Below are 15,293 nucleotides of genomic sequence, written 5' to 3'. Positions count from 1 at the left end.
CTTCAATTAACCTAATCAAAATAATGCTTCACAGGTATACCCACAGGCTACTTCACACCCATCCCTCAGGTGAAACCAGGTCTTGTCAAGTTAACAAGCAGTATAAACTGTACAGAAGGAAGGTAATAAATGAGTGATATCATTGATTGTTCAACCCCAGCATTTATTATCCCTATATAGAACTAACATTCTTTACATTCTGAAAAAATTAAATTGTTTTACATATGAAAAGGCTTTCAGATTTGTGATGGGAAAAAGTGGCTTTATAAAAACTGTCTTCCTAGTTATAAAAAGGAGTCAGGAAGTAGTTGCTCTACTCAAAAATGACCTATAACAAAGTCAGAGACACTTGTTGATGGGCCTCAATGCAGTTTCTAACTTTTTTTTTTATTGTGCAAGAGATTTTTATTTATTAAACAAGGACACAAACCAAAGATAAGACTACTAAAATTGACCACAGTATTGACAAGTAAGTCATATCAACTTGGTAAGAAAATTCTAGCTAAAGTTAATCAAGGTAAGCTCTATTAAATTCTTAAGGAAAATACAATAATTGCAACACCATTAAAGTAAAAAAAAAAAAAAAACCCTTTCAAACAACAGGGAAAGTATAAACATCAGTATAATCACCTTAGTTTGGAGACAGAAATATAAATTACATGCTGAAATGTGATATGTCACAGATATGGGCAAAGGCTATTAGTCTCAGCACTTTACAACCAAAGTCTGAAACTTTACCACCACCCAGGAACTCCAATGATAGGCAGGTTCTCTTCAATGACTAGCAGGAATTGAATTATACAATATGGCTGTCAGAAAAACAGACCCAAATGAACATTTTTTTCCTTCTTGGTGCAGATTATACAATCAAACCAGATCATCTTGGTTGGTAAGAGGTCCATTCAGAGAGACCTATTTTATATCATACAACATCAATAGCAAGTTCAGAGCAATTAAATTTCCATCAGTAACATTGTATCAAAATTGGAAATTTATAGCACTTTTCAAAGGCTCCACGTTGAGAAAAATAAAAATTCAAGCAAAACACAGTTATTATTTCACTTATATTTTACTAGCTCTTCCAGTGTGTCAGAAAGATACCAGGTTGCATGTGTAGGACAGAAGGTGGATTCAGAACACAATGCACAAATATCTTGATTACATCAGTCTATTGGTGCAGTTTCTTAGTCTACTGATAACTATGTTGTCATCTGTCTCCATCCAGGCAATGTTATAATTCATAGGGTGGAAGAAACTTAAAGTTAGAGAGGAATAAACCCATGTGCTGGTGCACTATCTTATATTGGTTATTTGTTATGGCATGAGAGAGGCAGTAGGCAAGAAAGATTCCAATTGGCTGAAAGCAAGCCACTCCAAAGAAAATTCCAGCAATGACTCCCATTTCTGACTCTTTGACTGTCCTCACCTTTATAAAACAACCTTCATTGTTTACTTCATTGTTTACTGCATCTCTCTGTGGAGAACAATGGTCAAGTTTATAATAACTCCTTGGAAATCCTATTTCTGAGTAATAATTTATATCTTTTCAATCTCTATAGTTGGTGACTCCACAAAAACGCAATGTACTTTGAATCTTGTCTACTGCTTCACTTCTATAATCTCCAGTAGAGTTGTACTGCTTCAAAGCATTTTCATAATTACTTTTAGAGCTGCTCTTACTCTCATGTCTGAAAACAAATCCTACAATGGCAGAAACTAGTTCGACCAAAAAAATGAGCGTCAAAAACATTGCATACAGTTTTAGCATCCATGCAGAAGCTCGACAGGTAGCAAAACAACCAAAGGTACCCAAAAGAATAATGACAGTGCCTGTGCCAGTGAAAAGGGACATTGGTGGCCTTCTCATTTAAAGAGGGAAAAATAATTTTCCAGGCTCACTTTTCCCCAAATGCCAACAGCACAGAGGATAACACCAGTGATCCAGAAGATGAACGTGTAGATCAAAAGAACGCTCTTGAAACAAGTAGTGACTGGTTTAGTCTGAAGTCTCTGAGATGGGGTCGCCATGACTAGCCAGAGACCCTGCACCACACACTGAGTGATCGAACAGAGCCAGGCAGTTTCTAACTCTTGTACATTAATCTAGAATATCAGCATTACAATCTCAAAAACTGTGTGCACACATTCCTTAGGATGAGAGTTGAGTTAAGGGAAAGCATAGTCAGGAGCATCATTGAGCAAATTCATGATGGACCAACTAATCTCATACCAACAGTAGTGCCATATCCATCAGCCCAGCGGCTGACACAGTGAACTGGGAACCTGGCTTTGCTTTCAGAAGTAGGTCTAGTTGCTTACTGCCAAAGCTCTGGGAGCCAAAATGAAATTCTGAATTAGGACATGGTAGCAGCAAAAAAAGAAAGACTAAATCCCAACTCTACTTATATTCCTTCATAATGTAACTTCTAAATAGTAATTATGTAACAAAGACTATGGGATTAAGATGGTAGTCAGGTGTGGTACCAGTCACTACTGGTATTAAACTAAATTTACATGAGGACTCACGTTTTATATATTTTATTTACTTCTTTGAGAAAGAAGGGGAGATGAAGAGAATGGGCACACCAGGGCCTCCAGCCACTGAAAACACACTCCCCAGATGCATGTTCCACCTGGTGCATCTGGCTTATGTGGGTCCTGGGAAATGGTATCTGGATCCTTTGGTTTTGTAGGCAAGTGCCTTAACCGCTAAGTCATCTCTCCAGTCCAGGAATTACTTTTTGAAAGACATAAACCCTGGGTTTGGAGAGATGGCTCAGAGGTTAAACATGCCTTCTTTGAGGTAGCTGATTAACTCAACTAAGAAAAACTAAAGACAACAGATATAGGGCTTCCCTACTGAACCTGGCCACTCAGTAGTGAAATTCAACAAGACCAGTTCCTGCTTTCAGAACTTCCAAGCCATTTATCTATGTACAAGAAAGTGAATAAACAAGGTGAAGAACTCTCTCTTTACCACTGGAGTGGATTAGACCAAGCAAACAGTACTGGTAATCTGGAAAAAAACAAATGAAGCAAATAGAGGAACAGTTAAACAAAACAAAACCCACCACATTTCTATTAATCAGGAGGTGATAAGTACATCTTGTGACAGAACATAAAAAAAATTTAAATGGAAAAGTAAAACTAAGGTAAAATCAAAAGAAGAGTTAGATGGAAATCTACGTAACAAAACAAAAAAAAAGAGAGAAAAATAAAACAAATGCTTCTCATGCTTCAACATTTAAGTCAGAGCATCAGAAAAAATAGGGAAAACATCAATAAAATTATTCAAGAACATTATCCAGGATTAAAGTACAAAATTTCTTGTTAAAAGAAATCATTGACAACCCAATTGTGCAATAAAAGTAAATTCTTGCTACCTCACACACATCAATGGGAAGTTTCAGAACATCCAGAGAAGTTAAATGCAATCAACCACCAAAATCTCTCTACATCTATATCCCTCAACCACAAAGTCAGAAAATACATGACAATGGAGACATGACCTCAAATTCCATATAAAATATCAATCAAATAGGAAGGTGGAAATATTTTAGAAGTTAGACATCTCCCAATTTATCTTTCATATACTCCTATTTCAGCAACCACCAGAGGACATGATAGGAAAACGTGGCACAATATAGGCACCATATTTGTAGTCAGTTCTGAGGCCAGGGAAATATAAGGAATATCACTGTGTGCATCACTCTTGCTGGGAAGATCCACAATACTGGCTCATGAAGGTGGCACCTGGAAGAAGAGCAGCAAGGAGGATGTTCCTCACATCAAAGGCTCTAACAAAGTCTTCCTATAACTACTGGAATCAACATCTTCACAAAGCCTTCATATCCCTTGTTATAGTTTTAATCTGAAATGTCTCCACTAGTTCATGTTTTGAACACTTGTTCGACAGCTGGTGGTTCTATTTTTGGAAGCTGTGGAACCTGTAGACAAAAAGACCTAGATGGAAAAAGTAGGTTTTTAGGGTCAGTTCTTTAAAGATTATAGCTGAGGCCCTAGTTTATGTTCTATGTGACCTGAACTCTCTGCCACTTTCCATTGCTGGGACAAAATACCTGACCAGAAAGAGCTTATAAAAGAAGAAGGCCTATTTTAGCTTACAGTTTTGATGGGAATCATCATCATGATGGGTAAGTCTGGGTCATATTTTCTTACATTAGTTGGGAGGAAGCAGGAAGATTGAGCTAGCTTGGTATCCCATCTCCATAGCAGCAGGAAAAAAGTAGTCTGAGTACTGGGCTTGGAGATGGGCTATATTATACTAAAACCTGCCTCCAGTGACATACCTCTTTCAGCACGTTTACACCACCCAACAGCCCAATACCTTTCCTAAACTGCCACAATCTGGGTACCAAATATTCACATGAGCCTATGAGGGACATTTCATCCAAACCACCACAGCAAGATACTTCCACAGTCAAGCTTGTCCTGCCATGATAGACTAAAATCCTCTGAAATCATGAGCCAAAAAAATCTTTTTTCCTTAACATGTTTCTGGTATTTTTGTCATAGTGAGGCAAAGGAAATTAGCATATCCTTTAAAAACAGTTTTCCAACCTTGACACTACAGACCAGATCTGTTGTCATAAGGACCTAGCTGTGAATTATTAGATGTTCAATAGCATCTCTGGCTTCTAGTCACTAGATGCAATCCTCCACACAGATGGTACAACCCCAAATGCCTCTGGACACTGCCAACAGTTAATATTCACTTCTAGTGAGCACTGCTACTAGGTATTAAATAAATGAGGAAGGCACTAAAAATCTTCCTGGTGACAGATACACATGTAATATACCTAACTAACAATATACCATATAAGCTTGCTTGTGCTCAGTGAGTCTCTGCAAGAGTACAAAAAGGTACTAGCAGTGGTTGCCTCTCTTGAAGATTGGAGAGAAAAAACTATTTTTATTCAGTTAAAAATATTATGAACATGCATTTGCTTTCCAAAACTATAGTATAAACTGAAGACTCAAAACTTTAAAGAGCCTCTCTTCTCACCTACAACTGTAATTCTAAAAGTATGACCTCCTAAATATGTTTCCATAGACTTAAAATTACATGTTCTATTATTACTTGTTAAATTGCTTTAAATGGCAGAAAACTGTATTTGGAGATAAACAAATATTATATAATCCCATATAATGGACCAGTACATAGTCATAAAAATCAGTCTATCATATACCACATGGAGATGCTTCCAAAATAAGTTATTATTTAGAAAAGACAACAGGTAAAACAATATGTTTGTGATTACATAAGCAAGTGACCATTCTTACCACCTTGTTCTTCTCATATAAATTAGTGGAAGTAGTTGATCCTAAAACAGGAACCTGAGTGTCAGGAAGCCAGGGTAGGGAAGAGGTTATATGGTTCTTTGTGCCTTTTTCATTTTAACCATGTGAACATCTTACTTATACATATTGAAATAAAATGAGATTTATACCATGTGAATTTTTGTGCTCCAGTGGTTCCCTTGGGCAACTTGCTCAGCCAGCAAGTGCAGAGCCTTGGAAGGCCTCCTTGGAGGAGCAGTCACAGCCCCACCACCATCATGTAGAAACTGTTGTTTCTGCAAAGATATGCTCCAAGGAAGCTTAACAAAGAAGCTTGCTCTGCCTCTGAATGCCATTTTCCACTGAATAGAATGAAGGTTATTCTGTCTGTCCTCAAGAGAGAATCAGGGTGTTGGGCATGAAATGCTGAAAGGGGAGCATAATTAATATCAAAATCATCATTCTTATCAATGACTATAATACCGGGGAAAGATTTATTAAAAATTGTTTTACCCAGGCAGTAAAATACAAAGTTATTTATAAAAGTGAAATCCCATTTGGTTCAACAAGAAAACTGGCTTAGCCAGGAGGGAGGTACAAAATGCCTTCAAAGTCCAAATTTTGACTTCTCATTTGTTTCAACTACAGAAACATACACACACGCATGCACACACGCATGCACGCACACACACACACACACACACACAGAGGGAGAGAGAGAGAGAGAGAGAGAGAGAGGAGGAATAAGTTCTGATTTAGCTGTACTCATAGTGTAATCTTGGTGAAATCATTAAGTTGACTGCCAAGTGGGGATAATACTGCATTCTGGGAGGGTCCCATGAGTGAGACGCCTATAACAAAGAGGGCTGGAAGATTGAAGGACAAGAAACCCCATCTTAGAAAATTTTTTTCTTGAATTCAGATACAATAATATTAAAATGCAGGAGACCATTTTGGAATCATGAGCATTACCCAAATATTAAACAGATGAGCATATCTTTAAGATAAACTTTAAAAATTTTATACAACACCAAAATAGAGTCTACTTATTCATTGCTTTCCCACAATTGTTTGCTTGAGTCTTTAGGATAATTTTGATGCATCACAGACAGTACAATGCCAAAAGAACTTTCATAAGGACTAAGGGGTGAAGGACAGTTAATCCCTTAAACCTCAGCAGGTGCATTTTCAACTCAGTAAACATTTTTTTAAAGTACCACTAAATGTTAGACATCTGACCAACCAGACAAAATTTCAGTACAAGACTGACATGTAGCTCTAAAGTAAAGTGAGAAAAAGTAACAAGGTAAATTATATTACAGAATACCACATACAGCATGTGCATGGGGGGTACTAATGAAACACACATTATTTATAGTTGCATGCATCAGAGAAGGTAGCAAAGAGGAGATGTGATTAAGTGAAGCTTTGATTGATACGTGGTTTTTAAATATTGCTGTAGAAACTATGTTAAATTAAAAAACAAGTCTTGTTCTTTCAGCTCTCCTTCTCCAGGTGTGTGCTTCCCCAATTTCTTTCCTCTATCCCTGTATAACTTACTTCTCTCTTCTCTCCCCTTCCTCCTCCTCCTCCTCCTTCTTCTTCTTCTCTCCCTCTCTCTCTCTCTCTCTCTCTCTCTCTCTCTCTCTCACACACACACACACACATTACAAATATATCTCAGATACAAAAAATCCACTGTGATAAACATGGCCTCCTTCTCTCTTTCCTATTTCTCTCTCTCTCTTCCCCCCCCCCTCTCATATTACAATTATATCTCAGATCCAAAAAATCCACATCTTAAAAGGTATTTCTGGGTCTTGGTCCATATAACCCAGAGGCATGACAAACACATTCTAACACTAAGAATAATACACAATGTGTAGTTCCAAAGTCATTCGAAGCTTCCTTTGCATATCTTCATACACTCTTCTTACACTGAGCATAAATGTAAAGAGATAGAAGTCTATTATCTCATCTAGACATGAATATGTCATAAATACCAACTGTTGGACCGGCAACCATCAGTATATTTATATAGTATAAGAATACCCCAGCATATCATCCACAATGTGCTTTTGATCAGAGAGACCTACAAGGCTTCCTAAAAGAAATACAGATTTCTGTCGGAGTACTTGATGACTCACCAAACGTTAGTGGTAAGACCCTACTGCTGAAGACAGCATATGCAGCTGACACATAAAATGGAATGACATGGCTGGAAGCTGGAAGAGAATCAGTCCCCAGTCAGCGCATTTAGTGCCAGAAGGTGCTACATGGGCGACTGGGGTAAAATGACCAATTTCTGTCCAAGCAACTCATGGTCTAACTTACTTAGCAGCAAATAACCTGCCGTAATGCTCACACAAGTGCAATTGTGGTGCACAGCCATGGTGGGAAACAAACTGCTCTTAATTTGGCTAGCTGATCCGCTTAGTGGAACATGACTCATAGCTGGAGATGGGAAACAAGTCAGAACTATATCCAAACATGAGCCTGCTCTCCATTATCAAGCTGCCACCAATTGTGGGCTACAAGAGGGCCCACACTTATCAAATTCTCTATAAAAAATAATATCCCATTTGTTTGGTGCTAACTTTACTCTCTGTTGGAGAATCTGCTTCTCTTTTACAAATAGACACAGATCCTAAGGAGAGAACCATCCCATAATATCTCAAAAGGGCCCCAGCTGAAACTAATAATAATTGGCAAAACAAGCAAAGGTGCTGTTTTCTTGGTGAACTGGGTACCAACACAAGGGTGAATGAGATTGACACAGAGAATAATCAACTTCTACCAAATCAGATATCCAGAGACACAGAGGCTCCCAACAGCTCATCACCAAAGCAGACCCAAAATGAACCCAACATGGCTCAGGGAAATTTTTTGGAAGACGGGGCAGAAACAACGTCAAAGCCACATGCTGGGTCATGAGAAGCAGAGACATTTCTCCTAGCCATAACTGTGGGCTAACTCCACAACGCATGACCCATATACCTCAACAAGGAGGGGCCAAGGGGAGGGGGTAAGACATGGATGAGCCTAACAATGGTAGCAACTTGACTGTATTCACTGAGTACAAAACTAATTTTTAAAAATTAATTAATTAAAAAAACAGCACTCAGCAAGTCATACTATAGCAACAATGTCCAACAGAAATACAACGAAAGCCATAAGTAATTTTGAGACATTAGAATCAAAAAATAAATAGCTAAGTTTAATTAATTTATTTTTGTTTTGCAGTACTAGGCAAAACCCCATGCTAGACAAGCATACTATTAATGAGTTATACGTCTAATTTTTGAGCTTAATGTTTTTGGAAAGAATAATTAACTCAAACTACCCAAATATCATTTCAATTTGAAATTCAAAAATATTAAGGAGATTTTTACATTTTTAACCCTTTGAAACATACGATATATGTTTAGATACATCCTAACTCCAAGCACAGATATACTAAGATGTCACCAAGTTCAAGTGACTACTGCAATCTAAAGTAATACTGATATGTCAAAGTCTTATCTATATGCTGGCTTACAATAAAAATGTGAATATATGAATGACAAAGTAAGATACTATTTTACATTGGTCTCTTAGGTTAATTTATTCTAAAGTATTTTTCAACAAAGAGGAGTTAAATATCCCAAATCAATATCTAACATAAAATGTTACCTATTAACATAAAATTGTAATTGTCTAAAAGTAATATTATAAGAATAGTCATATCTGTGTGATGACTTGCATGCTGTGGTTACATATATAAACCTCTTTCAGAGAAGAAAAACAGTAAGAGCATATAGGAAAGGAGACAATTCCTATCATTTGTTTATCTTCCATTTGCTTCTTGAAGACCTTGCCTCTTACTCTTTATTATAACAAGCTTATATAATATCTATAAAATTAATAAGAAACCTATTTAATGTACATTTACACACTTACTTTGATTCATTAAGGTAAGTCAATATGAGAACCATATTTATAAATGATAATCACTTGTCTTACTGGCTATATGAATCTCATCTTCTTTAAAGAAGTTTCATTGCCTGGAACTATCTAAAAATTTAAAACAAGCATGGCTGTCCACAGATATATTTTTAAATACAGACTTCTTGATCAAAAATTAAACATAAAAGGGCCATTTTATGTCTGTGTTCAACTATCTTTACTATTTTAATTATTGCCAATAATCGCTTTCTTTTCCTTTTAGACAATGTCAGAGCATCCTTGGAATTAAGAAGAATTCAAGTTCAGGTCTCTCATTTCACATATGGAGAAATTGAGTCCCGTGAAGTGACCTTCAACAACCAGCTGACGGCTAACTGACTGACTGAGAAAGAAAAACCTTCACTTCCCATCAAGTCTACACAAACATGCCTTTCTTCCTCGCTTCAATGAAGGCATTTTAAAGTTAAAACAGCTTCTTTATCCTTTAGATGATGTAAGAAAGAATACAGATTAAATTCAATCAATAATTTCTTATTCAATTACTATAAGGATGTTTTCACTTATTGCAAAGATAGACCATTGTGCACACCTTTAAAAAGAAAAGAAAGGAAAATCTGACATACAGAAATCTTAACTTGCTCCACATATAAATTAGGAAGCGATTATTTGCATTACAAAAGATTTCACTTTACAAAAATGATATGTAGCAAGGTTCCTTGAAATATCCAGTCCCTTGGTAGGGCAAAAATTTAAACCAATTTACAAAGGAAACAAGAAGGCAAAAACTTTAGCTGAAGTGTAACTCCTGCTTAGAAAGCTTTCCTGACTTCTTTTCTGTTTTTTTCCTGTCCTCTGGCAAGCCTCTATCCTGGGCCTTCTCCATTACACATCTCAGCCCTCAATGCAGTAAACTAGTGAGTTCAGTCAGCCAGAGCTGTGAAGCTCTGAGGGATCAGAACTGGCCAGGGTACTATGGAACAGAGGCGAACCAGGCAAGGCAGTTTAGATCTCCAGAACAGTTTTAATACATGGGTTATCAGTGTAGGCTTCCTTTTCTGCCTCCCTCCTATGTTCTGAGCTGTCTGGGGGCAGCAATTGCATTTTTTGCATAACTGAGCCATCAGAGATTAGCTTGGTACCAATTCACAGGATGTAGCAAATGAATAAAGAATGTGTCTTCTGAGTGCTACCATGTACTGACTGCTGTCTTAGATTCACTAAGGTATTGTCATCTCATTCAATCCTCACAAGTACCTGGAGATGGAGATTTGTATAGTATGACACCCAGGCTCAGGAGTTAGGTAAGAGAGCCAAGCTCACACACCTGGAAAGTGGTGAGAGTGAAGTAAATTCATGGTAGCATGATGCTCTGAAGCTCATGCAGTAACTTCAGGGTGCCAGGATGCTCAAACCTCAACATGCTTAGACAAAGAAAGTAGTCACAGATACAGAATAGGTAAGAAGGAAAGTCCTTTTTCATTCACAATTACCTCACCTGATTTTGGATACATATTCCACATTGCTATACAAAACACTGTTCTCAAAGATACCCAGCACCTGCCCCAGGAGACTGTGGAGCATTAGTAATGTTTCACTTATGATTTGTTGATTGTGTGTAGCCTTTGGTAGCAAGTCTACATTTCTAAGCAAGAACACTCTATCATTTAATTTTTCTTTTTAGTTGTTTTCATGTATTTGTTCATTTCATATATGTTCATTTAAAATAATTTAAAATAATCTTCACATGTTAAGAGCTCCAATTTTCAGACTCATGTGCTCAGAGTTACATTCCTTGTTCAATCAGTATATGAAATTGTAACAGGAGGGATACACCAGCTGAGAATGAAAAAGCTGGGCTAGAAGGAAAATAAAATCCACATGGTCTATAGCAGCAGGACAAATAAAAGGTGGACAGCACATGACAAAAGCATATAACAAGCACTACAAACCACTCATGGAGACAACAACTGCATGCAGTTCTTGCAGAATGTAGAACAAGACCAGGAGCCAGGTGTGGAAGGAAAGTTATGACAAATAACAGAAAACAGATCTACTTTTTAAATTATACCCAATAGGATAGAAAGAGAGAAATAGGAAATTTGAAGCAAAATTCACACTTATGAAGAAAACAAGAAAAAAAGCAAGAATTTTAAAGCAAGGCTTCATGAGGAACATGAAGGTTGCAAATCAAGAAACACATTGTGAGCTTAAACAAAAAAGAGTTTTTCATGACTTTTCTTTTCTTTTTTAAAATTCTGAACTTCATTTTTCCAGGTAAGCTCTTATAGTTCTTAGGCTTTTTACTGTAGACTAAAAGGGATTGACATTTGTAAATCCTAAAATATATATGTGTGTTTGTGTGTGTGTGTGTGTGTGTGTGTGTGTGTGTATATACAAACATACACCTAGCCTAGGTGAAGGTTTTCAGTATGAGGTCCGAAGGGTGACAGATGAATGACAGCAGACTACTCTGTAGAACTCTATAGAATAAACCAACTTATCATCAGATAAATAAAATTTGTATTGGCATCCAATACAAATTGGCAATTTACATACTTATATGAGGGAGACAAAAGAGCAACATTTATAATCATTTAATAGAGGGAAAAATTTTTGGACCAGAAATTTTGTAACAAGATATAATTCAAGTATGATAATAACAATAAAAATAGAATATTCAAGGGCTTAGAAAATCTTACACATAAATCACTTAAAAATCATTTGAAGATGTACTTCAGTTGACTGAGAGTTGACTCAAGATGAAGATGCTGTGAGATGAAAGGATTTATAGATTGAAGCTAGACACAAGTGTCTCAGTAACTGCTAAGAATTTGACAAAGCCATCTACCTTTAAAAACTGTAACAATAATTTGATAGCAATAAACACAGTTCAAAAGAATAGGTTTTGTCCAATAAGTACAATTTCTCATTGGACACCAAATGTTTTATTTAAGAACCATACAAAAGCAAATAGAAATTCTTCCACTAACACATCAAATATTACAAACTTTATGTATCACCTTGATTAAGTCAGAATTTATCCAGATCTTTGGCCAAACATTATAGAGCATGCTTCTGTTAGAGGGTTTTTAGATGAGATTAAATTTAAAACAATAGACTGAGAGAAGCAGGTTACTTTCCATAATGTGGGTGAGCCTCAGGAATTGGAGGAACTCAGTGGGGAAAAAAAATAAAAATAAAAGGCTGACTCTCCTCTTAACTAAGAATTCTTTCAGCCTGTCAGCCTTTGAGCTGGACATTAACTCTTCTCGTCAGGCTAAATTCTTTCCTCCTTCCTAAGTGAGGGATCCAACTCCAAGCTCTGTGCAAAATGGGCAATCTACCACTGAAGCATATCCCACAAGCACATCTTAAAAGATAATCATTCTTTACTAGAGAAGTTCAGATCAAAAACACAATTAGGTAGCGCTTCACATCCAACAGAATGATGATAATCAAGAAATTTCTTTTTAAATAGAAATTTGTAAAATAGGAGTTAACAAGAATGAAGTTGGAACATGAATTTTCAGTGTGCATAGAAAATGGTTCTGTGACAGTACAAACAAGTCTGGTGGTATCTTGGAAACCTAATAAAAAAATGACCTAACAATTCCACTCTTAGGTTTATTATGCTGATGAACTCAAACAAGTGTGCCTGAACCTTCAATAGTATCTCCATTCACAATAGTCAAATGGTAGAAATAATCCAAATGCTATCAGTGGATAATAATTCTCTGGTATGTCCATATAATTAAATATCATTTAGTCATAAAAAGGAATGAAATACTGAAACATGCTGCAAGCAACATGTGTGAACCTTGAAAAAACTATACACACTAACAGAAGTCAGGCACCAAAGGTTACATATTTTTCTTTTCTAGAAAATATTCAGACTAAGCAAGCCTATAGAGACAAAATACAAAGTGCTATTTACCAGAGACAGTGACAGAGGGATGGGAAGAAAATATTTAGTGGACCAGGTTTTATGTTTATGAAAAAGTAAATGTTTTAGAACAAGAAAGAGGGGTCAGTTGTATGACATTGTGAATTTATTAGATACTACCAAGTTATTGCCTTAAAAATGGTTAATTTCAGGCCCAGGGAGATGAGAAAGAGAGAGAGGGTGAGCGAGCTTGTCTTCAAGAAGGTAAAAGAAGACAGTCACCCCTAAGTCATATTCTGATCTCTGTAGACATATTGTGGTACTCGAGCACACACACACACACACACACACACACACACACACATTCACATATACAGAAATAAAATTTAAACATATACAAGTTAATTCACATATGAATATTACCTCACTAAAAATAGTTTTTTTAAAAAAAGACTAGAAAACAAAGTACAGGATAAGCAAATAATTTCATAATGTGATAAACTCCATATAAATGGTGAAAAGCATAATTGTAATGTTACTAGAGATAAGCATTAAGAGAAATGTCCAAAGAAATCTAGAAAAGTTACAATATTTTCTTTGTGAAATAAAGAACTCTTGAATAAATGTACACATTCATTACATCACATCAATGGAAAGACCAAATATTCAGATATGTGAATACTTTCAAATCCCGAGTGAAATACTTAAGAGGTTGTAGGTTAAAAATTGTCAAGGCTTATTTCAAAAAGATGGTCAGAATTTCAAATAAAATACAGAAAAGTGGAACAGGGTTTTTCTCCTTCCACGCAATATCTTATTTTAAAAAAATGTAGTAATTAACCAGTACATCTTGAATACGAACACTGCCATATGCTCAAGAAAATAATGCCTTGATGCTCATACATGGAATATAACCAATCAATATGTTCAAGTGTCTCCTTAAATGAAACTATACCACATATACTATACTGAGAGCTAGCATCAGAAAGATATCTGGCTGGGGGATATAACTTTAGCATGACTATCAAGCTAAAGATAATTACAATATTATTTATGTGTAGTATCTACCAAAATGTTAGTATATCTGTGATATTCTTGAGTTTAAAAATAACGAGTGCTAGGGAGATGGTTCAGTAGATAAAGTACTTACTATGAAATGGTGAGTACCTTAATGTGGATCCGCAGAAGTCACATCTGTATCCAAGAATGCCTACAGCAAGAGGAGCGCCCACACAAGAATCTCCTGGAAGTTCACAGGCTAGCAAGTCTGGTGAACTCAGTGGTGAACTGGGAGTGACTTAACCTCACACAAGATAGAAGATGATGGTTGACAGCCAAATTTGTCCTCTGACTTCTATATGCATGCTGTGGTACATACATACAACACACACACTCACAGTAATGAAATCTTTCCCCTACATTTTATAGAAAAATAAAAACATATATATTAAAATGAACAACTAGGAAAAAAAGGAAAACTATAGGATGCAGAAAGGCTGTAAATGAATTATAGTCTTAATAAGTAATTGACAGAAAGCAAGTAAAATGACTAATGTTCTAAGAGGAAAGCATGTAGAACCTATTAGGTGACAGAAGATGTAAAGGTTCTTTATTCAATAAAAAGTGAGATTATGAGAATTTCAAAGGAAAACTAAATTTAACTATCAAATGAAGAAATGTTTTAAACTTTTATTGGTCTTAACAAAGATTAATGGAAACTATCATTCTCACACACTGCTTGGGATATGAATGCATGCTTGCTGGAGGACAACTGTGACAGTTAACATCCAACTTGACAGACTCTATAACTACCAAGGAGACAATTCTCTGGACATGACTGTAAGAAATATTCTAGATTAGGTTGAGCTAGAAAGACTCAAACTAACTATGGGAAGTGCCAGTCTATGGGCTAGGGTCTCAGGCTGAATAAAAAGAAAAAAAAAATGAGCTGATTATGGACATCTCTATTTCCTGACTATAGATGCAATGAGACCAGCTTTGCTTCATACTTTTGCCACCCTACCTCTCCTGCCATGATAACCTGCTACCTGAAACTGTGAATCAACTTAAACTTTCCCTTCTTGAATTGCTTTTGTCAGATACTTCATTGGGAAGGTTGTAGAATCTTTAGAAGGTGGACTCTGGATGTATTAAGCTTGTCACT

At 36.2% G+C, this 15,293-nt stretch overlaps 1 protein-coding gene and 1 pseudogene across 10 annotated transcripts in view; both read right to left on the bottom strand.

Annotated features, from left to right (window-relative positions):
* The window catches only part of Npas3 (neuronal PAS domain protein 3), an 895,400-nt gene that overhangs the window by 696,480 nt on the left and 183,627 nt on the right, over positions 1 to 15,293 (bottom strand). The gene's annotated exons all lie outside the window — the stretch shown is intronic.
* Positions 1,232 to 2,046, bottom strand: LOC105944259 (annotated as a pseudogene).

Source organism: Jaculus jaculus, chromosome 7 (assembly GCF_020740685.1).
Source record: "Jaculus jaculus isolate mJacJac1 chromosome 7, mJacJac1.mat.Y.cur, whole genome shotgun sequence".
Classification (NCBI taxonomy): Eukaryota; Metazoa; Chordata; class Mammalia; order Rodentia; family Dipodidae; genus Jaculus; species Jaculus jaculus.
Note: the sequence above shows the minus strand (reverse complement) of the source record. Positions and strands in the feature narration are given on the sequence as shown.